At 37.5% G+C, this 23532-nt stretch overlaps 1 long non-coding RNA gene across 1 annotated transcript in view; it reads left to right on the forward strand.

Moving 5' to 3' along the window:
* Nucleotides 1-20853: 20853 nt before the first annotated feature.
* LOC140912057 (uncharacterized) overlaps nt 20854-23532 on the forward strand; it is a 28534-nt gene continuing 25855 nt past the window's right edge. The window contains exon 1 of the long non-coding RNA XR_012159213.1: nt 20854-21028. This is a non-coding gene — a long non-coding RNA (uncharacterized lncRNA). The remainder of the gene's footprint in view (nt 21029-23532) is intronic.

Here is a 23532-nt window from a genome sequence, read left to right on the forward strand (position 1 = left end):
TTTTAGTGAATTGGGATAGGCGGTCAAAAATCAACATTGAAGACCAAGTCTTTACTTCTGCAGCCACTACAGTGTGTCTATAAATCATATAAGATTCTGAAATGTCTCAGACACTAAACTGGGGCAAAAAACCACTATCAGTATTTCTAAGGCTCCTGTAACTGTAATATCCAAGGGCTTGTCTATACAGGGAAAAACCCTAGAATAGCTAATGTGGAACACCTACTCAGACGTCGCTATTCTGCATTAGCTCCCCATATGGACACTTATTCCACATTGTGCTTTTGTGCAGGTTAGGCTAATGCACTTTTGGAGGCATATTTAGTGTGGAATAGGAGTCTCCACTAAGGAAGGTAGTGCAGAATAGCAGTTGTGCTTTAAATTCACACCCTAGCTTCACTCTGAAGTCCTCATGCAGACAAGCCCTAATGCCAAATGACAATTAAAGGTATCATTGGATATGCCCCAAAGAGACTCTATTCTGTCTACTTAGGGCTTGTCTATACCTGAAACACTGCAAAGGCACATCTGTAGCTGTGGCACTTGAGCGCTTCAGTGAGGACACTAACTACTCTGACGGGAGGGCTTCTCCCATCCGAGTAGATAACCCACCTCCATGAGAGGTGGTAGCTAGGTTGTTGGAACAATTCTTCCAACAACCTAGTCCTATGTACACTGAGGGTTAGATTGACTTATCTATGGTGGTTAGGGGATGGCTTTATCACACCCCTGAGTGATATAGCTGCATCAACCTAATATTTTAGTGTAGACCAGGCCCTAGTATCATTGTTTCTGTTACTAACCTGAGATATTCTGGACACTCAGTGAAATATTAAATACAATGCAATTACTTTGGCAGCTGAATTGCCATATAAATTGTTGTGATATTCACCTTTGAATGAAATTTTTCTAACTTCATACATAAGGCAACATTCAAAAGGGTTTTTTTTTAATGCTGATAGGACAGAAGTAAATGTTATACTGTTGATGTACCTGACTTTCTAGTTTGTTGTCCAGATTAAGTGTCTCAGCAAGATTTCCGAAGGTTTTTTAGCAGAGTGAAATGAATTTATGAGAAAGAGCTCAATTTCATGAATAAGATATCAAAGAAGTTGTACTGAAAAACATTAGAATGTGCCAAACTAGTTTGAATAAACATTGGAAAGAGATTTGTAGGATGGCAAAGTTTGATCAAGATTCTCCATAGACAGATGACAGAAACAAAAGCCTGTTTATGTTGGTCATAAAATACTGTGTTCAATTTTGGGCATCCTTATTTTAGGAGACAGAAGTTAAAGAAAGTTCCAGTGATAGCATCAAGACTAATATGGAGTGTGTAAAATAAGAGGGAGGGCATCAAAAATTAGGTGTATTCAGTATAGAAATAGACTGAGAAGAGACATGAAAACTGTGTACAAATACATAAGGAAAAGTTGTAAAAAGTATAGGTAATGGCTATTCTCATTAGTAAACAAATAAAAAAATGAGTAACTGTAGGATGGGAAAGATAAGTCAACAGGGCTTGATTGTGAAATATGCTACTGGAGTAGACTAAACTGAGCTAAAGTCTGAGTGCTTTTTGAACATACTGCAAGGTTCACTTGTTTGTTAGTTTCTCACCATAATTTATACAAACACAGGGAAAACACAGGAAACCAGAGCTTAGGAAGGGTGCAGTATCCTCCTGTATGAAATCCTCCTGTATGACAGAATCCTGTCATGTGTGGACAGTGGCCATGCCATCTACTATATTTGTTCAGTACTTAGGATTCCATACTACAAAGGGTTGAGCACTACTCTGTGTCCCTGACATAGGAAGGCACTTCTTGTATAGCATATTAAAAAGCAACATTCAAGATCAATATTCAAGTTTAGAAACATAAGCTGGGTGAGGTTATATCTTTTATTGGACTAAGTTCTGTTAGTGGTTTCTAGTGACTTGGAATGAAACAGGGCTCTCCCTCCAAAGAAGGATCTTAGAGGACAGTGGTTCACTAGATTTCTTCTCCACATTTACATATTGGGCTGTCCATTTTCCATTTTGTGAAGGTAACTGCAACGCCTATGTGAAGTTGATACAGTTCACCGTGATTATCTCATGTGGCATGGTGAAGCCACGTGGTTGGTCTGTAGCATTAATAATTAGGTCTTGATTTGTGACCCTGCTATTGTCTCATAGTCTGTGCCACTTGTCTTATGGTGACAGTTTCAAGGTTAAGATCATTGGCCACTAACAAGAAGGGTTGCTGATTTCAGATGGCATCTTGTGGGGTGGAGGGGGAGTGTTGGAGATCTTCATGGATGGGTGAATCTGGGTTTGTTACCATGCAGTCATATTCTTGTATTAATGCTGCTTCTCTTCAGAGAGATGGTAGTGAGGTGTATGAAAAAAAGGAAGCTAAACTGTCAGTGTTGACTTCAGCACTCCTGGGACAGTTCGGTATCCTGCTTTGAGGTCAATGTCCAATTGAACACTATGTGTGCTAGCTGTCCATACTGGTGCACAATATTCAGCTTCTGAGATGATGAGGGCCAAGATGGCTGTCTCTAAGGTGTGAACAAATTTATAAAATGCAAGCACAACACCATCAAGACCAGAAATATATTAATGTGGTGCTCTAATAGGGCCAATTGTAAAAAGTTGAAAACTATTATGAGCTAAATCAGCTGGGAGAAATAATTTAATCAGAAAAATATGAATGATAATTGGGAATAATTTGAGAATCCATTACTAGATAACCCAAAACCTACAATCCCACAATGGAAGGAGGCAGCTGTGCTGAAAAAAGGGACCTGATTTAGAGGGGAAGTGAAGGCAACTGTAAAATATATATAACAAATTGAAGAAAGAGGAAGTTAATAGCAATTAATATAATTCAGAAGCTGGGAATTGTAGAAAAATTGATAGGGGAAACTAAATGGCACAAAGAGAAATATCAGTCCAGCAGAATTAAAGACAATAAGGAGTTTTTTAAAATATATTAAGACAAAAAGAATCCTGACAATAGTATTGGTCCATTACAAGCTGGAAATGGTAGAATTATCAATAATAATGCAGAAAAGGCAGAAGTATTCAATAAATGTTTCTGTTCTGTATTTGGGGAAAGACAGATTATAAAGTCACAGCATATGATGGTGATAATCATGTGATGGCATGTATTAGCAGAAGTGTTGTAAGCAAGATACGAGAAGTAATTCTTCCACTCTACTCCACATTGATTAGGCCTCAACTAGAGTATTGTGTCCAGTTCTGGACACCACATTTTGGGAAAGATGTGGACGAACTGGAGACAAAGTCCAGAGAAGAGCAACAAAATTATTATAGATCTAGAAAACATGTCCTATGAGGGAAGATTGAAAAAAGTGGGTTTGTTTAGTCTAGAGAAGAGAAGACTGAGGGGGAGAGGGAACATGATAAGTCTGCAGCTACGTAAACGGTTGTTATAAGGAAGGAGAAAAATAGTTGTCATTAACCTCAGAGGATAGGACAAGAAGCAATGGGCTTAAAGGGCATTTTAGGGTGGACTTGGTACCAAACAGCATTTATCTTAAAAAACTAGAATGATATAAAATTAACATAGCACACATTAAATGGATTATGAACTGGCTAACTGGTAGGTCTCAAAATGTAAAAGCAAATGGGGAATCATTATCAAGCAGGTATGTTTCCAACTAAATGTAAATGAATACATCTAGGAACAAAGAATGTAGGCCATAGTTAAAAGATTCGGGGGTTGAGGTGGATAATCTGCTAAACATAAATTCCCATCTTAATGCTGTGGCCAGAAGAGCTAATCTGATCATGGAGTCATGAACAGGGTAATCTCAAATTTGAGTAGACCGGTTATTTTACCTCTTTATTTGGGGCTGGTTAAACCTCTGCTGGAATATTGTATCCAGTTCTGGTGTCCACCATTCAAGAAGGATGTTGATAAATCAGAGAGGAGAGCCATGAGAATGATTGAAGGTTTAAAAAACATGCTTTATAGTGACAGACTCAAAGAGCTCAATCTATTTTAAGAAAAAGGTTAAGATATCACTTAATTACTAATCATCTACCTAGTAAATAAATAATCAGTTCTTCAATCTAGCAGAAAAAGATATAACATGATCCAACTCCTAGAAGCTGAAGCTAGGCAAATTCGGTCGGGAAATAAGGTGTAAATTTTTTAAATGGTACCTTGGGGAAGTTTTATTGCCTGCGTCATAGAGGCGGTCAGATTAGATTATTACAATGGTCCCTTCTGGCATTGGAATCTATGAAACAATAAACCTATTAGTTTTGTTCCAGTTGCAGAATCCTTAATACAAAAGACAGTGTCAAGACATAAGGCCATATCCTACAGACACTGAGGTGAGTTCAGTGGTACTACTCATAGAAATGTAGGACTTTCCTGAGGCAGGACAAAGTATACCTAGACCATCCTAGACAGGTGTTTTTCTAATCTGTTCTTTAAAAACCTCCAGTGATGGAAATTCCACAACATTCCTTGGAAGCCTATTCCAGTGCTTCACTACCCTTATCATAAGAAAATTGTTCCTAATATCAAACCTAAATCTCCCTTGCTGCAGATTATGACCTGTTACTTGTCCTACCTCCAGTGGACTCAGAGAACAATTAGTCACTATCTTGTCTAAGACACCACTTAACACATTTAAAGACTTGTTACCAGGTTTCCCCCACCCCTTGTCTTCTTCCCTCAAGAAGAAACATACTTTTTTTTTAACTTTTCCTCATAGCTCAGGTTTTCTAAACCTTTTCTCATCTGTGTGGTTCTCCTCTGGACTCCAATTTGTCCATATCTTTCCTAAAGTGTAGAGCCCAAAACTGGACACAATACTCCAGCTAAGAACTCACTAGTGTCAAGTAGAATGAGACAATTACCTCCTGTGTCTTACACATAAACAATCCTGTTAATACCTCACTGATTGATATTAGATTGTTTCACAACTGCATCACATTGTTGACTCATTCACCTTGTGATCCACTATAGTACTCAGATACTTTTTCGGCATTACTACTGCCTAGCCAGTTATTCACCATTTTTCAAACTGTGCATTTGATATTTTCCTTCCTAAGTGTACTACTTTGCACTTATCTTTATTGAATTTCATGTTGTTTACTTCAGACCAGTTCTCCAATTTACCAAGGTCATTTTGAGTTCTAATCCTGTCCTCCAAAGTGCTTGCAACCCCTACTAGCTTGGTGTCATCTGTAAATTTTATAATTTATACTCTCCACTCCTTTATCCAAGTCATTAATGACAATATTGACTAGTGCCGACCTCTGTGGCACTGCATTAGATGTGTACCCATTTTGACAGCAAGCCATTTATAAATACTTTAAGTATGGTCTTTCAACTAGTTTTGCATCCAGCTTAAGGTAATTTCATTTAGACCACATTTCTCTAGTTTGCTTATGAGAATGTGAAGTGGGACTGTGTTAGAAGCCTTACTAAAAATCAAGACATATCACATCTATTGCTCCCCTCCCCATCCTCCAGCTCAGTAACCCTGTCAAATAAGAAAATCAGATTTGGCATTTGGCATTATTTGCATACTGGCTAGTCCTTATAACCCCATTATCCTCTAAATGCTTAGAAATTCATTGTTTAGTAAATTTGTTCAGTATCTTTCCAGGTATTGAAGTTAGATTGACTGTTCTACAAATCCTCGTGTCCTCTTTGTTCCCCCCTTTAAAGACAGGTAGTATGTTTCCCCTTATCCAGTCTTCTGAGACCTCACCCATCCTCCCTGAGTTCTCGAAGATAATTGCTAGCAGTTCCAAGATTTCTTCAGCTAGTTCCTCAAGTACCCGAGGGTAAATTTCATCAGGCCATTTTGATTTGAACATCTAATTATCTAAATATAGTTCTCTCCCTATTTTTGCTTATGTCCCTTCCCCCTGTTATTAATATTAATTAGAATAAAAATCTGGTCACAGTTAATGTTTTAGAGAAGAATGAAGCAAGTTAGACATTAAACACCTTAGCTTTCTTGATGCGTTTGGCCAAACTAAGCTGAAGTCCCATGATGCTCCATGACACTATTGACCAAAATCAAAGAGCATGGCAGTCAGGTCAAAGTGGAAAACACTGCCGGTTATGCTTTAATTACATCTATTGCTAAATGTTGCTTTGGCAATTTAGCAAAATGGAATTTTTCCAGGGATTTGTGAAGCTAACTTGTAAAAAGAGCTATTATCCAGGAAGATAACGTTGTTTTAATACCTACCAGAAAACAGATACATTGTAAAAATCATCTATCAAGAGCTAAATGTATTGATTAAAGCAGGGAAGATATTTGTTGCTGTAACTGAAAGTGTGACTGAAAAGGAGGTATTCTGTAACCAAGACAAGAACGTAGCTAGTAATAAAAAAGTAAAGATATTTAGAATTTTTTTATAGTCATGTTAAATTGTATAACTTTTAAACTGTACGGTGGTTAGATGTTACAACCTTTTTGCAAGAATCCTTCTCAGTATACACAAGAGAATGCAAGACTGTCAAAGCTGATGTCTACACTATGTGTACAAATCCCCTTGCACTGAGGATACCTCTCCAGAGGAGGGAACTCCAGTTATTAGGAAGAGACAGATAATAGTTATGCGGGATTTGATCATTAGTAATATAGATAGATGGGTTTGCAATGACTGGGAAAAACATAATAGAATTAAATTTAGCATCCCCGTGGTGAGGGAAAACACCACAGCCACCCAACGCTGTAGCATTAAATATCAGAAAGGGAAACTACACAAAAAATGAGGATGTTAGTTAAACATAAATTAAAAGGCATAGCGCCAAAAATGAAATCCCTGCAAGCTGCATAGAAACTTTTAAAAACCACCATAATAGAGACTCAACTTAAATATACACCCCAAATTAAAATCATAGTAAGAGAACAAAAAAAAAAGTTCCACTGTGGCTAAACAACAAAGTAAAAGAAGCAGTGAAAAGCAAAAAGGAATCCTTTAAAAAGTGGAAGTTAAATCCTAGTGAGGAAAATAGAAATGAGCATGAACTCTGGCAAGTGAAGTGTAAAAATATAATTAGGAAGGCCAAAGAAGAATTTGAAGAACAGCTAGCCAAAGACTCAAAAAGTAAGAGCAATTTTTTTAAGTACACCAGAAGCAGAAAGCCTGCTAAACAATCAGTGGGGCCACTCAATGATTGAGATGCTAAAGGAGCACTCAAGGATGATAAGGCCATTGCGGAGACACTAAATTAATTCTTTGCATTGGTCTTCATGTCTGAGGATGTGAGGGAGATTCCCAAAATTCTTTTTAGGTGAAAAATCTGAGGAACTATCCCAGATTGAGGTGTCATTAAAAGAGGTTTTGGAACAAATAGATAAACTAAACAGTAATAAGTCACCAGGATCAGATGGCATTCACCCAAGAGTTCTGAAGGAACTCAGATGTGACATTGCAGAACTACTAACGGTAGTCTGTAACCTATCGTTTAAATCAGCTTCTGTACCAAATGACTGGAGTATAGCTAATGTGACACCAATTTTTAAAAAGGGATCCAGAGATGATCCCAGCAATTAGAGGTTGGTAAACCTGACTTCAGTACCGGGCAAACTCTTTGAAACTATAGTCAAGAACAAAATTGTCAGATGCATAGATGAACATAATTTGCTGGGGAAGAATCAACATGATTTTTGTAAAGGGAAATCATGCCTCACCAATCTACTAGAATTCTTTGAGGGGAATCCAGTGGATATAGTATACTTATATTTACAGAAAGTCTTTGACAAAGTACCATACCAAAGGCTCTTAAGCAAAGTAAGCTGTCATGGGTAAGAGGGAAGGTCCTCTCATGGATTTGTAACTGGTTAAAATATAGGAAACCAAGATTAGAAATAAATTGTCAGCTTATGAAATGGAGAGAGGTAAATAATGGTGTCCCACATGGGGTTGTACGGGGACCAATCTTGTTCAATACATTCATAAATGATCTGGAAAAAGGGGTAAACAGTGAGGTAGCAAAATTCCCAGATGATACAAAATGACTCAAGATAGTTAAGTCCCAAGTAGACTGTGAAAAGCTAGAAAAGAATCTCTCAGAATTGGGTGACTGGACAACAAAATGGCAGATGAAATTCAATGTTGATAAATGCAAAATAATGCAAATTGGAAAACATAATCCCAACTATACATATAAAATGATGGGGACTAAATTAGCTGTTACCACTCAAGAAAGATCAAGGAATCGTGGATAGTTCTCTGAAAACATCCACTCAATGTTCAATAGCAGTCAAAAAAATGAACAGGATGCTGGGAATCATTAAGAAAGGGATAGATAATAAGACAAAAAATATCATATTGCCTCTATATAAATCCATGGTATGTCCACACGTTGAATACTGCATGTAGATGTTGTTGCTCCGTCTCAAAAAAGATATATTGGAATTGGAAAAGGTTCAGAAAAGGGCAACAAAAATGATTAGGGGTATGGAACAGCTTCTGAAGGAGGAGAGATTAATAAGACTTGGAGTTTTCAGCTTGGAAAAGAGATGACTAAGTGGGGATATGATTTAGGTCTATAAAATCACATTTGGTAGGAGAAAGTAAATAAGGAAGTGCTATTTACTCCTCCTCATAACACAAGAACTAAGGGTCACCAAATGAAATGAATAGGCAGCAGGTTTAAAACAAACAAAAGGAAGTATTTCTTCATACAACGCACAGTCAACCTGTGGAACTCTTTGGCAGAGGATGTTGTGAAGGCCAAGACTATAACAGGGTTCAAAAAAGAACTAGATAAATTCATGGAGGATAGGTCCATCAATGGCTATTTGCCAGGATGCTCAGGGATGGGTCCCTAGTCTCTGTGTGCCAAAAGCTGGGAATGAGTGATGGGATGGATCACTTGATGATTACCTGTTCTGTTCATTCCCTCTGGGGAACCTGGCATTGGCCACTGTTGGAAGACAGGATACTGGGCTATGGACCTTTGTTCTGACCCAGTAAGGTGGTTCTTATTTCTTATGATGACTTCTGGAATGCTATGTTCAAAATAAGATAGGAAACTTTTGCATTCCCCTTTCATGTGCAGGTTCTGAGTAAATTCAGACATCTTAAATTCAGACAAGTTATGTTAAAAATATTCCCCATCTACCGGGTAAAGGCAATTATTGGTGTCTTGGTGGCTTCAAAGAGATGTTAAAAGAATAGATTAAAAATGAGTGGGACATTTGAGGTAATACAGATAAAAATTGTGAAACTTTGAGTCAGGTATAAGTACAGGAGGGATAAGCACACAGTCTTGGTACAATCTGACCAGTTGTACTTCTCTGTTCCAGATGGGTTGGTATCTTATTGAACCTGCCATCTGTATTTTGCTTTATTAATCTCTGATTAATATTTTTATTAATGAAAGATGATTGAGCCTAGCTATTTGACATCTTCTATTAAATTAAATTGAACCCAAAGCAGTGTCATCTGTTATTAGCTCTCCTTCCCACTTAGTAGAGGGCTTAAACATTCCTTTGTATTTCTCTTGCTCCTAATGTATTGATGGACCATCTTCTTATTGCCTTTTATGTCCCTTGTTAGGTGTAACTCATTTTTGCCTTACATGTTTGTGCTATTCTTTTGTACTCCTCCTTAGCAATCTGAGCGTAAAGATAAGCTCATGCAGAAGTATTTGTAGTATCTTAGCCATAAAGAACACAGCTTGGCTTTCAGATGCCAGGGTGAGTTTATATGGCTGACATTTAGGAACTAACTAATAGTGAAATGTAATTTAGTCAAGGGATGATAATGCTGGACAGCATTAGCTTTGCTCACTTATGGTATCACACATACAAAAATATTAGTCTTAGTGAATCAATTCTGGGATTGCAAAGACTTCAGGAAGACTATTATAAAGGTGAACTCTACAGCCAGATTGAATATTGAGTTAAATCCAGACCTATAGTATTGTGTGAAAGTCCCCATTAACTTGGCTGTGAAGGGACAGGACAGCAGTAATGTTTTAATTTAGCTTTAGTATCATTCTTTATTTCTCTTCGGAAAAAAAATGTATTTCACATCCTGGTCACTAAATAGGCACACAACACCCCCTCTGTCCTCTCCCACACTAATCTCAGGGTACATAAGTATTTCTGTGACAAGACTGTGCACTTGCATTTGTGTATGCAAATCAGGTAAAATATGCACAAATGCTTCTTTGGGATTTTCAGACATTTTTGCAAGAGAACACCGGATTTTTTTTGAGGGGGGGTGGGGGCAGTTGGAAAGTCAGGGGCTGCAGTTGAATGTATGGCCCTTTATGTCTAGCTACATCTAGTGAAAGAAAGAAAAGAAAAAATAAACCCTAAATAGCCTATGATTATTAGGAGGAGGACATGCTTTGCTCCAGGAAAAGCAGTGTGTTGAAACTTCATGGGTTTTATGAGATTACTCTTTTTAAAAATTCATTTTTAGCATGAATAGGAGCCTACAAATATCTGTTATTCTGCATTGATTAAAATAAGTGAAAAAATAACACAGATAATTGTATAGATTTCTGTTTGCATCATTTAAAGTATATTGAATAATTACAGTATTAATTTAACTATTACCCCCAAATGCCATTTTTCACATTTCTCAGTAAACATAATGGGGAATTTGCACAGTTCTCTTTGAATTTGGTTGCAGCCTAACCACCTCAGGAACTATCCAAATTCCTCTTTATACCTCTCTATTCAAAAGGAGGATAATCAATTATCTGAACTGTTGTAGTCTGTTGTATTTTTAATTGCTTGTGAAACAAAAACGTTTCTTCAGAATTTGCACACATTGTAGCATTTCCTTTGAGAGAAGTCTTCAAATGAATTGAGCATATTCAAATTAGCTACCATCCAGAAAGATCATATCAGATTTTTATATAATATAACCCTCCTGAGAGAGACAGAATCAAATAATCTACAAGTAGCAGTAAACGGGGCCTGATTTAGATCTAACTTACAGCGGGTCAGAGTTCCACTGACTTAAATGGAATTATTCTTGATTACATCTGCCCAAATATTTTTTTATTGGTGGGTCAACCAACATTGTGGCACTGATCTAAAACCTGTTGAAGTGAATGGGACACTTTCCATTGACTTCACTGGGCTTTAGATCATGTCACTTGAAAATACGAGGGTTTTGCTTCAGCCATATTTGAACACATTAGCAATTTGCAGATCTGAAAAGCTTAAAAAGAGCATCATGATTCAGTCCTATAAATATATAGGACATGTATAATATTTGGGTGACTTGTTTTTATTGGCAAATAGCAGTCTACTGGCATTTTCTCACTTGTGACATAATCTGAATATTTTTAAATACTGATACCTTCACAAATAGAGCTGGTCAGAAAATAAATCCTGTCCCATGAAAAATTCTGAGATTAAAAGCAAAAAAATTGTCCCAAGTTGAGACAGATAGATTTTTGGGATATTTTTGAGACATGAAATAAAAAAAATATTTTTGTAAGTCAAAGTGTGTTTATGTATCAAAATGAAACATTCTGAATTTTCTACAATATTTAAAAATATAAAATAATTCTGGTTTTGTGAAAACAGCATTTCCTGGTGGAAAACTGTTTTGACCAGCTGTAACAAATAACAGGACTGATTTGTAAATTTGTAAGCACTTCACTAAACAAAAAATAAGCCATCTGTCAACAAATTCTGCATTTGGTGAATGTTGTTAAACCAGCTCTGTTCCTCATTTACACCATTATTGTCACAGCTCAGGGCAATTGCACCGGTATTCCCTCTGTGGTTCAGCATGGCAACCACTTTTAGGCTTCTGGCTCTGCTGGCCATTACCTTTCTTGGGTAGAGACCCATGTCTCTTCCCCTCTTGATTGGGATATTTCCAGGCTGCACAATTCCCTGCCTATATTGTGAAGTCCCAACAAGACAGACTGCCTTAGCTGGCCTACTTTGCCTTCCTTCTGCAGAGGCTCTAAACAGCATAATTGCTCGCAGTTAAATTACCACACAGCTCTTTCTAAGCAAGCACATTTGTTCTGAAGGTAGAAGCATTTAAAGAGAACATATTAAAAACAACAAATGAACCTAGCAAATAAATAAATAAATAAAATAAAATAAAAACAATAAATAAATAAACTTAGCAGATAGCACCCCCACTCCAACAAGGACTCTGGCAACTGAACAATCCTTCAGACCCACCAACGGGTTTCCTTGTGATTACAAATTGATAACCACCCTGCTAAATGGACCATTGTTCTAACTCAGTTTGGCCATTCTTATGTTCTTAGGCTTTACATTAATAAGGTCTCCTCCCGAGACCTGCATACAACACTACATAAACATTTGCATTTGCAATACAATGAACTCCTAAAATACTTAAGTTTAATTAAGTAAATTTTGCATAAGACATTGCAGGCTATTGCCATATTGTCACAATTATAAACAAGATCAGAATTAAGATGTAATTTTATTGTCTAAGTAAATATAAATAGTAGTAATGAGACAGAAAACATACATTTAGAGTTTGGGGAATCAGGGCTAGAGTTTCGTTTCAAGATTCCATAATATTGAGATTAACTGGTTTCATGAAATTTTAACCTCCAAAATAGCACAGTTCCTCAAAGTTGTTCTCACGAGATTACAAACACATTGCTTGGGCTGGAATATTATGAGAATAGTTCACATACATTTTCAGTCATAGTCAAAATAGAAGTGGAAAATAGATGACTTCTAGTTTAGAGACCACCTAGAAACAAAACCATAAAACCATATACACATTAACACCAACATCAACCTCTTAGATTGTTTCTTGTTCTGATTATAGTCCCTTTCTCTATAATTCAAGATGGAACTTCTCAAGTATATTTGAGACACTGACAGACCAGGTGAAGCTCATGCCAAGGTTCACTCAATTGATCACGGACAAACATACATCCAGAATCAGTCTGCTTACCTGTGTGTTAGTATTATTAAAACAGGTATTAAAATAATAAGAATGTGCTCAATGTTTAGACTTCGAGTGTTTGAGAGTTGCTGCATGCATTAATCTTGCTTAATACATTTGTTTCCCACATTGCAAGGTAATATTTCAGCAGCTGTACTGGGAACCTGACTGTAAATCCACAGACAGGAGAGAGAAATTAATTCGCGTGAAGGTCTGATCTTCCACAGAAGATGTTACACCCTTCCCAATAGGAAAGGTCCATCAATGCCAGATGGATTATTGTGGGAAATGGCAACTGGAATTTCCCTATATATCATCACGAGGATAAAAGACTTTCTTTGTTCTGCTCTCCCCTCTGTGAATATGAGTCATGGAAGTAAACTCCTCCCATCAGCTGATTTTGCAACTCAGATCACATGGCAGGAGGGGGATAAAAATATGAAACAAAAGGAATTTGCTGTCTCTATGCTGCATTAACTTGGGTGGGAGGAAAGGGTTTCTAGGCATAAGTGAGAGATTCATAGCTGCTTAGGCTGGGTTAGCCCTAAAGGACATATAAAGCTTGCTGGTCATAGAAGGTTTAATTATAATTGAAATATACAAATAAGTTACACACACATATCTATGTTTGCACGCTTTAATCTTGCCAATAACTCTGGTTTTCTATTTCTATTTAATAAATCTTTATATAGTGTATTATAGGATTGGCTACAAGCATTGTCTTTGGTGTGAGATGTAATGTGCAACTGACCTGGGGTAAGTGGCTGGTCCTTGGGACTGGAAGTAACTTAAATATTGCTTTGATTCTTGATGTAAGGAAACATTGATCACAAAGGTATGCTCACCTGGGTGGTGAGATAGATGGTTACTTTGGGCTACTCCAATCTGTGACTCCATGTTAATGTTGTTATAGTTCCTGAAGAAGTTAAATTCACCAACCAACCATGAAGTGTAACTATGGAACTCACAACAAATTTGGGTTTTGTGCCCTGGTTCCCAAAAGTCCTGAGTCACTGTAGGCAACATTACAGTATTCTGTTATGGACTCCCCATCTTGGCTAAACCTGGCATTACAATCTTGCCATCTCACTCTCTTCCACAGCACTCCTCTGGTCTGCGGTAACACAGCTCCTTAATCCAAGTTCAAAACCAGAACCAAAACCAAAGAATCTTCAACCCAGCTGAACTTAGCCTTTAGCCACCTTCCTTGCAGGCAGGTCCAACAGCAGCAGCCTGTCTTACTGACTAATTGCTGGCTCCTGGGCTCAAATAAATTGGACAATCCAGGCCAGGTATGCCCTCCAACCAAGGGCCTCTAGTAGGCTATAGACTTCAGACAGTTCCTAGCCCGAGCCAAGCTTCTTCCCCCACATATGAGCAGATCATCAGCTCTCCTTCTCAGACAATTCCAAATTGCTGGGCTTTCTTCCTCTTAAGTCCAACAGACTTTGTGGGGTAGAACTGAATGAATGGGGCTGGCAATCCTGGTGGCCTTTAAGCACATCCTTTATTCAATATTATTGACCAAGTCATTTCCATGAATAATTTAGCCTGTAGCTGTTTTTGTTTAAAAACGTGGGTTATATACTCTTTCAAGATTGGTGACAATAAATCTTAAAATTGAATTTGTGGTGCAAATACTTGTGTTTATAAATTCAAAATTCACTTGTAGAAACTTTCTGCAATAGTTGCTTAACATTTTCTCTTTTAGTGAGCATTCCTCATAACTGTTTTATTAGGTTAATTGCAAAAGTGAGCATAAAAGAGGCAAAAATCAGTTGAAGTAAATGTATTTACAGTAATGTACATTCACATTATAGCCTGATCTTGCAATCTGACCAATATGGGCTGACCCTTGCACTTACTCATCCAGAGCCACATTGAATTCAGTGGGACTCTGTACATGGAAGGGATGTCTCACATAGACCAGACAGAGTGGGATGGAAGTATTGCACGGGACAGCAGATTCTTGTAACAGACCAAATAATTTCAAAAAATTAACAAGAAAAATATGTGATATCACAGTTCATTTAAGTCTGATGCTCAATAAGGAAAATATTTCTAGAATTAATTGTCCTGAATTACACAGCTGTAAAGATTTTAGTAGAAAAACTGATTTTTTTAAGGATTTCTCCACAATAAGTCTCAGAATATTGTGTTTCACCCATTTTAATAAAGACTTTGCTATTGCCTTTGTGTTTGTGTGCTTTCTAAGTCTCTGAATGAAATTAAAAATGTAGCTCATTTGTGTTTCCAAATATGAAGCAAATCTAAATAAATAAATCTAATTACTATTGTAAAATCCTTGTAGTAGGAATCTGTCTTTCTGAATTATTGGTAAAGCACCAATGAATACCTTTGGACTATTTAAAATTAATACTAAACCTTTTCTAGAATAAAGTATATTGTGCCTGTGTTCAGTGAGCATCAGGATTATCCTCAGATCAGCAGCTGCTCATAGCCCCAAAAACTAAGTGGTCCCAATCTCTAATGTCCCAACCTTTGGCTCATCTCACTAATGCATCCCTTAAGAGTGCTTAAACAGTTTAGTTTAATTCTCTTCTACTTGTAGTGGAGGAGGAAAGAAGTTGCACTAGTTCCTCTTCTTCCATTGGTGAGTGTGTCACACAGGATGGGGAAAAATGGACAGAGCAGAAATATGTGATAGATGTGAAGCTAATGGAACAAAACAGAGCTTGTTCACATGTAGCCTACAACTAGATGCAAGAACAAAGACACAAATTAAATCATATCAGAACCAGTTATACCACAACAGTGGCTATGGCAGTTAGAACCCATTTCCCCCTCTAATTCAACACATTAATAGTATAATTTATGGCTATTTTTAACAAAAGAACTACGGTCCAAAATATTGTTACTGTTGATGACGGTGAACTCTAGTGTAAGCTGGAAATGAATGAAAATGTTTTGGTGAATAGTATTTTTGTTTCAGAGTAACAGCCGTGTTAGTCTGTATTCGCAAAAAGAAAAGGAGGACTTGTGGCACCTTAGAGTCTAACAAATTTATTTGAGTATAAGCTTTCGTGATCCGATGAAGTGAGCTGTAGCTTACGAAAGCTTATGCTCAAATAAATTGGTTAGTCTCTAAGGTGCCACAAGTACTCCTTTTCTTTTTGAGTATTTTTGTTGAAAACAATATCTTTCAGAACTCAAATTATTCTTGAATTTAGGTCAAATTAAAATAGGTTTAGCCCCCCCCCCATCAAAACATTTCATTTCAACTAGTTTGAAATATCTTATTTTGACTTTTCATTTCAAAAGATTTTATTTTTTAAACTGTGAAACACTTATTTTGAAATGACATTATGTTTTGAGTTTGGCCAATGTAAAAAAAAACTCCTGGTGCACCACTGATAGCAACTTTATGTTGGATAGTTGACAGCATTGTTGAATAATTGTCAAGATGAATGGTGAAATGCAAACAAGATGACTGTTTTGTAGATAATTCAAAGCAGCAGTTATTTAACAAGTTGAATAAAAAACTAATTTTTTGAGGTAGAAGAAGTGTAGTATGGAATGGTTCTACACATAGGCACTGACTCTTGAATGAGCTGGAGGATGCTCCCTCTGGCTCTACCCCAGGTCCTGCCCCACTCCACTCCTTCTCCCATGGCCCCATGGGGACCCTTTCCTGTCCCCAAGCACAGCCCACCCTTGCTCCTCTCCCCAAGCGCCTCCTGTACGCTGAAGAATAGCTGATTGCAGCAGCTGCGAGGTGCTGTGGGGTGGAGGGGATGAGGAGGGGGAGGTGCTGATTGGCAGGGCTGCCAGCAGTCATTAATAGGGAGCTGCCGGTGGATGCTAAGCACCTACCATTTTTTCCCTATGGGTGCTCTAGCCCTGGAGCACCCATGGAGTCAGCATCTTTGTTTCTACATCTTAATGCAAGTACTAAGTTAATGATGTCATAGTGGACCATGTGTCCATTAACAGTGCACCAGTTAGTGAGTGAACTAAACCTGTACAGACAATAGAAAGATATCAGTTTTAAAGGGACCCCTTAATATGCTTTGCAAAAGTTTCCTAACAATAACCATGCTATGTTCCCACCAACACAAACGTAAAGTTCAGTTCTATTGTAAAAATGACATTGTGGGATTCTGTGTTTATTTTTTCTTACTGACTTTATATCAGATTTCCTCCATTTAGATGTAACAAGATGAAGGCCTACATTTTCTGGTAGCATAATCCCATCATCTCCCCTGGAGTTACACCATCAGAAAATATGCCCAGGTTTCCTACCTACCTGTCCTGAAAATTCAACTTAAATTCTGAAAATCCTGTTGGGATCTTTCCATTTCACCTCTGACCAATAATTAGAGCTAGTTAAAAACAAGGAAAAAGTCTGCAAAAAACGCCAGCATGTTCCATCAAATCTCAATACTGTTTACATTTTCTTATCGGCTGTGAGCCTGGTCTAGAGATTACTGTCAGGAGCCAACCAGAATCAAGCCAAGTTGGAATTCCAGGCGATCACAACTGAGAGACAAACCAGAGCACAGGGACAAAGAGTCAGTTGCTAAGAACCAGGCCAAGTCAAAATATCAGGATCAGAAGTCAGGAACAGGTAAACACCAGAGCAGCAGTCCATGGCAGAGTGAAACCTCATTATAAAGATAGTTTCCTGTTTCCTCCTCTAGTTTAAATAGGATCTGTGGCCCAATCAAGATCCTTGGAGCTTTCCCAATCAGAGCTTAGGGGTAGGGCTTGTACCTCAGTTGAGCTTCATGGACCACAGTCCCAGCTGCTGCCTATGAACTTCGGGATGCAGGAGTGGAGTATAAGAATCTCCATGACGATGGGTTTGAGACCCACAGGGCATGACATCAGCTCATTAATAATGTAGATGTGGTAGGCCAAATTAGGCCTTTAATTCAACCTGTACAACTTCCATCATCTTCAAATTATGCCCTCAGTTACACTTGGGCAATCTCCTGACAGTTCAAAAGGGTTGCAGAATCATTATTATTGGTGATGTATGAGAAAGAAGGAACCCAGCCTGTGGTTCAAAGCCCACATTAAGTTTGCAGGGATAACGATTAGAAAAAACAACATTTTTAACTTGACACTGTGCAACTTTGATACCTAATCAGTGAAATAATAAATGTGGAACATTATGATACCATTTTTATAGTCATTTGCATAGCAGAAACCATTAATCTTTTAAGTGCTGTACAGGATATAAATAGTGTAGAGAGCTATGAAAGTATAGCATATGACTGGTAAAGCTGTGAAGGTTAGTTCCTTGGAAATTTGTAAAGAACTAAAAAAGAATATAACAATCATAGGGGCTTTGCTCTACTGTGCTCCACTGGCAGGAACTTTGCAAATATTCTGTCACATTGCTCAAAACACCACCAGGAGCAAGCAGATTGCATGCCAGACTAATCAGTTGTACATCAAATCTTTTCCCTATAATAGTTACTGAAAGAACTCGTCAGGTTCCACATCATAGCATAGTTCTGCTTCATTAATTGTAAACCTTTCTTTGATTCTGCTGACCATGACAGTTTCTAGAGGATCATTGAAATGATTGAATATCCTGATCAAAATGTTTTAACTGCTTTACAGTAAAAAAGAAAGCCATGAATCCATCAATCATGTGTATATATATATATATATATATATATATATATATATATATACACACACACACACACACACACACACATACACACACACACACACACACACTTACTATTCAGAATGGTCTTCAGTGCGTATCAGGCTGTGTAGTAATTCTGGAACCTTCCACCATGGAACTGCATTATCTGCAGGACGCATATTCAGCTCATCATTTATGATAGTAAGTTCTTGAAAGCAGAAATATTTTATTGTACCAGCATCAATCTGTCCTTATTTCAAGAGCAGCTAATAAGAAACTCACAGTGCTGAGAGTCTGGAGGTTTCTGTTGGAGTGGGACTACTAATTAATTGGCACTACATAAAGGTTGTTAAGATAATACTAGAAGCAGGGAAAATCAACTACATATGTGGAGTACATTTTATTTGCAAATGTCATCTGTTGTCAAATGTGATAGTGGCTAGAAGCTTTTAATTGGAAAGACTCACTTAAGCGATTGTTCTGCTATGATGCATCTTCTAGGTTTATATATAGACTACAAGCTACAGCTCAGTCACCTTGTGGAGCAATATAAGTGTACATAATATTAATGACATCTCATGTCTGCTACTTTGTATGAGTTCAGTTCTGAAATCCTTTCTCAGACAAAATCCCCATTGAAGTAAATATTTTTTTCTGCCTAAGGACTGAGGGCTCAATCTGCAGAAGTAGCTAGAATGTGGCTCAAGTTAAGTAGCTTCCAAGTACGCTGAGCACACATCTAACAAGCTAGAGTAAAAATAATCCAGTTTACTCCATAATTATGCAGATCTCTAACTTTTGGTAGCTCCATAAAGTTGCAGAAAGCCTAACTCATAAGAACATAAGAACGGCCCTACTTAGTCAGACCAAAGGTCCATCTAGCCCAGTAACCTGTCTTCAAACAGTGGCCAGTGCCAGGTGCCCCAGAGGGAATGAACAGAACAGGTAATCATCAAGTGATCCATTCCCTGTCATTCATTCCCAGCTTCTGGCAAACAGAGGCTAGGGACACCATCCCTGCCCATCCTGGCTAATAGCCTTTAATGGACCCATCCTCCATGAATTTATCTAGTTCTTTCTTGAACCCTGTTATGGTCTTGGCCTTCACAACTCAAGGGAACTTGTGACCTCTGTGTCACCTACAAATTACTACAAGATTTTATTAGACAGAAATACTGCTCCTCATTGTTCTACCTTTCACAGAGTGTGGTCAAAATTTTCAAAGATTCAAAATGTTGATTTGCATTTTTTACTTGTATTCTGTCCCACTTTTAGGTTTTAGTTATTAGTTTAGATAAACTTCCTTTTTCCATTTCATGTTTTCTGTCCCTTTCCCCCATTTCTGAATGCATAAGGCAAATTGTACTGTTTTGAATTTAGATCTCAGTAAATTTATGAAACTAATGATAAAAGACAGACCCCCAAGGTCAGTTTTTAAAAATAAGTAATCTTTTTCTAGCCCAGTCCCATTATTTCTATTGTTCTATTCCCTGAAACTTGATGAGAAAAACTACTGAATAGATACTGTGAAAAAGCTGTCCATTTTTTTTTATTTTGAATTTCTTAACAATGTTTTGTCACAAGACATTACTTTGGAATCATGATTAAAATCAGTATATTTTATTCTTCTAATTCCATATTATGCAGCAGGTGTCTGTGATGGAGAGAAACATGAACAGGCATGATATGTCCTATGAAATGTGCTGTGATATTTTGCACATTTATGAAATTAATTGACATGATTTCCCACAAGAATATGTAACCCAATTTAGGCAAATATTTTAATGGTATTTGTTTACCACTTTGGCACAGATGTTATGCACAAATCAGTACAGGTGTGTGGGGTTGAGTCTTTATTTTTCTACTTTAGGCAACCAACCTACATCTGCTGTTTGTTTAACAGTATTTTAGAAACTGATCGCCATTGTGCATCAAACAGCATATTAGGTAAAAACTGGGCAGCAGAACAGGTTTGACAACTGATTCAGCCTTGAAGCAGAAACTGCTTATGATCAGTTCCAATCATTAACTCTCTGACATTTCTAACATAAGTTATCTGGGGATGACATCCAGCAACATCAAAGTAGCATCTAAAATATAGCAAACAATGTAGCTGTACTTCAGAGAGAAGTAGAAGGCAGAGGGTAAACTTAACTGGTGCCAAAAAGCCATAGTAAAACCATTTGCTATAGGTCCCTGTGTATCTGGAGAAAATAGATTATGTTTGTTACACAACACTAACATTATCAACAGAGGCAAGCAATTATCCCCACACTGCAAAAAAGCAGAAGAAGGAGGAGGAGGAAGAGACAGAGCTACATGCTTCTGTGAATCAGAATTTCAGATTCACTGACAAAGAGGGCTCTTGGAAACCATTGGACTGCACTGAGTTGCAAAACAAAGAAGATGTGCCAGACCAGTTGTGATGGTCATTGAGGCCAGGTGGCAGCAGACCAGTTGTGATGGTCATTGAGGCCAGGTGGCAGCAGGTAATTATGGAGCATGCTATTTTTTCCCTTAAGAACTTCAATTCTTATTAAACCTAATTGTCCCCAGAGAAATGAGAGCTGAATCCAGTAAATCCAGTAAAGGATCCTGTGATCACTAACTCTAGAAAAAAAATATCAGAAAGTTGAGAGTGGAGGCAAGGGCTCTTTCTGCATTTGAGATTTACCTGATTCATTTAAGTGGGATTAATGTTCTGAATGGTGACAGGCTATCTTCCTGTAAGAGGTCACTTTTCAAGGACAAGTAAGATTAATGAATAATGGTTTATTGCCTTTATTCTCAGACCAACTGAGTGCACTGGGAGATAAAGTCTTCATGTCTAAAAATATACATGACCTTGAAATAGTTTACATATTGTCTATATAATGGTCTCTCTGTTTGTATTGTACGTGGTCTAGGCTTTGACTATAATCATTGTTCCATATGAGTACATCTGTGTAAACCCATCCCAGCAAAATGAGGCTTTTCCTGGGTTTAAAAGAATGAAAATGCTGCTTCTCCACTAGTGCAGTTCAGCTTGTTTTCACCATATCAGAAACACAATTTCTCAGCAGCTAATTAATGTTTTACAATTAATAATATTTTGTGTTGATCTATTATGGACAATATAGAATGACAAAAAAAAACAACAGTGAGTAATGCTGGACTTTATGTTAACCTAGACTTCACCCAAAGGAAGTTTCATTAACCTTTTTCAAGTTGTTTCGTACATTCAAGTCTCAAAGGGTAAGTTATTATTAACAATATTGCCAGACAACTAGTACTGATGCATGGACAGAGCCACTGTAAACATGTCAGACTTCAGAGGAAGTATATAGACAGTATCATATTATTATGTTGACCCACATTTCATCTTTAAATGCTAAAGGTGAGATGCAGCAATAGAATGATAAATGATTGATAATTTACAAGCATTATGTCAACATATTATTCAGCAATGAGTTTTATCACAGGTCTTTATGCTAGGAGGATACCAGAAAAAGAACTGACAAATATGTAGTTAGGGATAGGAATGGTTGCTTGGGCTAGAAAGTGGTCCTTTTTCTGCTATGTAGAAAACAAATCCAGGAGCATCTAAGTTCAAGATAAAGTTTTGAACAAGTATTGCTTAAGTGGGTTGCAAATGAAGCAACTTGAAGTTTTCTCATCTCCAGTTGGATAATCACCTAAAGATTGAATGATTATTCAAACTGAAACCCACAACTATTAAACTTCACAGATTCTTAGCAAAATGAAGTTGTCGGCATGTTGTTCCTCATATATAAATTTCCCTATTCTAATGACTTAAAGAGTGCTGAGGATTGTTTGATCTTCCAGAGAATTCATAGGGTTTTTTACAGGTATTGTCTCAAAATCATCATGGCAGAACTTTCTTTGATTAATTATGTTTTAAACTTTCTCTTATAAATAATTGTAAAATAATCAATAAAAGCAGAAATATTTTGATGAGTAATGCTAGATCAATCCATGTGAATAATGCACTGTGATACAGCAGACCACAGTGGTTGGTATTTAAGTGATGTGGAACACTGACACTTCAGTATAGCTGAATAAAGTACATGAAACTACACTACAGGTCTAAGTTTGATCACTGCATTTGGTACATTAGGCGTCAGTGAAACAGTTCCTGTTTCCTATATGAAAATGTAACATGGTAGCTAAATTGCAACCCAATCTAGTATCTCGCTCACACAGAGGATAAATGCTTACTGATTTGACCAACTAATGGATTTAATTCTTTAGCTCAAGTTCAGGGTGTTGCAGAGAGATCTGAACTTCTGTGGACCTCTAAAACCTAGAACTACATCATATATAAATATGATGACAAAGTCTATGGTTCCCCTCTAGTGGCAAGTCCATCTAGAGGATAAGAGCCTATTACTTCTGCCACTGAGCAGAGTTTGGATACAGGTTTATGCTTTGGTACTGAACAACTTGAGTTCATGTCTGCAGAGGACATGCTGAGGAAATGTTATAAAAACAAATGGTTAATGACAGCATTAGTTCTAAAGGCTTTTACAAGCAACTGTGTCCTTTTGGGACTTTACAGCTTTAAAAATGCTTTAGTTACAATTTAAAATAAATAATCTTTCATTAGGAAAGAAATTATAACAAGCGCCCGTCCCTTGTCCTGAGTGATTTTCACAATGACGGAAAATGCACAGTATCAGAAAAACATGCAGCTATAAATTTCCTGTGCTTTAGTGGTAGCTGGCTCAGATGTTCTGTTTTGGCCCATTTCTATTCAGACTACAGCAAATCTGATAGCTGCATATAGTGGGCCAGTTTCTCTACTGGGTCCATGAACTAAAGCCAGAACTAATCTGGGCTGAAGACCCCAGGCAGAAGAAAACCCACCTGAAAGGGGCTGTGACAATGCAAGAGGCCCTCAACCTAGACTCTTTTGAGTCAGTCACAGCCAACCAGTTCTGACCGGTGATGGCTAGAAATAGGCCTGGCCATGACCGCCCAAGTGTATACTCAA

Source organism: Lepidochelys kempii, chromosome 5 (assembly GCF_965140265.1).
Source record: "Lepidochelys kempii isolate rLepKem1 chromosome 5, rLepKem1.hap2, whole genome shotgun sequence".
Lineage (NCBI taxonomy): Eukaryota > Metazoa > Chordata > Testudines > Cheloniidae > Lepidochelys > Lepidochelys kempii.